Source organism: Seriola lalandi, unplaced genomic scaffold (genome assembly GCF_002814215.2).
Source record: "Seriola lalandi dorsalis isolate HSWRI2012SDOR001 ecotype SW California unplaced genomic scaffold, Sedor1 jcf7180002050000, whole genome shotgun sequence".
NCBI lineage: Eukaryota > Metazoa > Chordata > Actinopteri > Carangiformes > Carangidae > Seriola > Seriola lalandi.
The window spans coordinates 1-3099 of NW_019520553.1; the positions used below are offsets into that span (position 1 = coordinate 1).

At 39.8% G+C, this 3099-nt stretch overlaps 1 long non-coding RNA gene across 1 annotated transcript; it reads left to right on the plus strand.

Annotated features, from left to right (window-relative positions):
* The first annotated feature begins 67 nt into the window (after nucleotides 1-67).
* LOC111649125 (uncharacterized) lies at nucleotides 68-2727 on the plus strand. The gene is made up of 2 exons (XR_002760250.2): nucleotides 68-393; nucleotides 529-2727. It is a non-coding gene; the product is annotated as an uncharacterized LOC111649125 (long non-coding RNA).
* Nucleotides 2728-3099: the final 372 nt, after the last annotated feature.

Sequence of the window (3099 nt, forward strand, 5' to 3'; positions counted from 1 at the left end):
ATTTATTTTATTTTATTTTATTTTATTTTATTTTATTTTATTTTATTTTATTTTAGTAGCTGTTTGTTTTCCAGAAATAGTTGACGCAGCATCAGTGAAGTCATTTCCATGGCATTGCTCTGCCTACTTGTGTATAGGAAATAAAGGGAATTCCCTGCTGTGGTGTGGAAAGTCTCTTAGGCCTAACAGCCCCCTCTGTTGGTCAAATAATATCTTTAACTGTGTGGCATTCCATTGCAGGGTCTGTTTGCTCGACGGAGACAGCTGCTTCTCACTGAAGGACCACACCTGTACTACGTGGATCCTGTCAACAAGGTCCTGAAAGGGGAGATTCCTTGGTCCCTAGAGCTACGCCCTGAGGCGAAGAACTTCAAAACCTTCTTTGTTCACACGGTAAATAACAATTTCTGATGTCTGTCAAGCACATTTTCCTCCTGACATGTTGATACTTGTCTGCTGTTTAGAATCTCTTCTTACATGTAGTTCACCTTTTTAAATATTTGTTTTCCTTTCCTGTGATTTTTGCAGCCTAACCGAACATACTATTTGATGGACCCCAGCGGAAATGCTGACAGATGGTGCAAGAAGATCCAGGAAGTGTGGAGAAAGATCTATCAAAGGCACCAAAACCCTGGCCTATAGGAGTACAGTTCCTCCTGTGGCCACTCCTCTTTAGCTCTGAGGCCAATCACTGAGCAGAGTAACACCCTCTTTAGTGCCCTTCATCACCGCAGTGTAAACAAACTCTTAGAGACGCTGGCATCTAGACCTTGTTTGTTTTCCTGAGTAGAACCATGGGAAAAATACAACTTTGGATTCAGGGTTGCTTTGCTTGTTCTTTGTGCTCTCTGTGAGGCTTCAATTGCATTTTTCCATGTATGGATGATAAGACTGCCACCATGCACATCTGCTTTTTGTACATTCTGCAGGGGGAATAAGAAGGGCAAGCTTGTCCTGTAGAGTGACACAAGCTTGGGTACCGCTAGGACTATCTCAAATGCAAGGACTGGTTTCCTGCTTCAATGATACCATAACACAAAATCTAGCTTTTGTGAACCAGAGCCTATCCTGATATCTTAATTAAACCATATCCTAATCCTACATCGTACGTGCAAGCTGTAGTCAGGCCCCACTTCTAGTGCATATACTCCATAGTTGTAACTGATACTGTAAGCTGATTCAGTCTCACACGTTTACCAAACTCAAATCCTATATATTTTTGTCAGAGCCCAAATGTCCCCACGGTATTTGAGTTGTTTTTTTAGTCTCTTGGTACTTGCTTATTGCAGTCCAGTTAAGGTCTCTATGTAACAAAGCAGAGTGCCGGTCTGCAGTGAGACATGGGTCTGAATCAGTCTCTGTATAAGTGTGAGCCTTCCATAGCCGTTACTGAGGATGTATTGCTAACAGGGGGTGGGTAAACATGCCACTAGCTTGTACTTCCTAATCATAACTTGCTTATCTTTCCTGCATGGCCAGTTTTGTAGCTCAGCCTTGTCCGCTTCCCTCTCCTAGGGCACTGGAGTTAAAGTTTATTCAAGTTTAAAGGTGGGTATTTTTGACTGCATTGGCAACCATAACGATTATTATTGGATGATTTGGCTGTTCTGTACCATTCACTGGCTATTTCTTTGTGGTGTGAATTCTTCAATTTCTTTTTCGGTGGGATAGTCGGTTCATCTTCTTCAGTATGTCCTATTGAAAACAAAATCTTATGTGCTGACCACCCCATGCTGACCAGAAAACTTACATCAACAGAGATACATACACATACTATCATTCTCGGAAGCAATCACAGTGAAGCTGTTGTCCCTGGACAAGATGGCAGAACTGCCTCATTGGGCTCATTAGCCCGTCATTTTTTTTTTTTCATTTTCATTCTGATGTTTGGCCCAATAGAAATTAAAGCGATTGATTTAACTTGTGCTCTTGTTTTAGCAATATGTATTATCATAATGCTTTTAATTTTTGACATATTACCTTAAGGTCCTTTCCAAAGGTCCTCTTCCTTCAGCTGAGTCTGTGTGTGCAGTGTGTGACTGGAGTATAGGTGAATAGGACCCTCTGGCCCTGGGGCCCGGGGCTCGATGTGGTTGGATGTCAGTTAAAGGATATCTATCTGATCCAAATAACCGATGAAATTGCTGTATCTGTCTATAAAGTTGAGAAAGCACTAGAGAAGTGTTTTCCTCTAGTAAGAAAAATTGTTTGAATCAAGTCGATGGCAGTCGGTTACATTGTGTATGGAATACTCTACCTGGCTTGTAACTGACTAGAACTGTGATGTACAGATGATGTATTATTAAAATCTGAAGCAAGTAATGCAATGATATTAGGATACAGTTTTTGTATTTTTATTCTTGTATAAGGTTATTTGATGGCTATTGTTTAGCCTCTAGTTCATTCTGTGTTATTTAAATTCTAATATATGAATCATATTTGGATTGAAGTCATGTTCAGGGGCCATGTTGTGTATGTATTGAGATGTAAAGCCTTTGAATGTGAATAATTATTGTAAACTATAATATTTTACAGCTTTTTTCTTACTATATCATACATTTTCTATTTGCTCAGTGATTTAATCATATTCTGATAATTTAATGAATCTGTTCATTCTCTCTCTGATTATTTGTGCGCTAGGTCAGTAGATGTTGAATGATGAATTTTCCACTTAATGCTTGGTAGTCCAGTAATTAAAGCATGTAGGGATTTAGGCATACAAATAAAGCCATGTGTCCTGTCTTCTGTTAACAACCACAGTCGTAACACAGTGAAAGCAGCAGCATTCAGTGGCAATGGCATCTCACATTTTTTCAGCATGTAAATAAAGTACCGGCCCATTATCAGTGTTTGTGTCGTGAAAATTACTTTAATGCACAATATATGCATACACCACAGGCAAAAGAAAATGCCATGATTCGTCTTGTACACTGTAAAAGATCGTTTACGCGAAACACGTGAGCAGGGTGTTTTTCACCCTCGCTCTTAAGATGTTTTTCATTTCCAGTATCTCAGCAGCGAGAGATCATTGCTCCACATTGAAGCACCAGTAGATCAATCTAGGGAGGACCTCTTTCCTCGGATAATTTATGCAAGTGT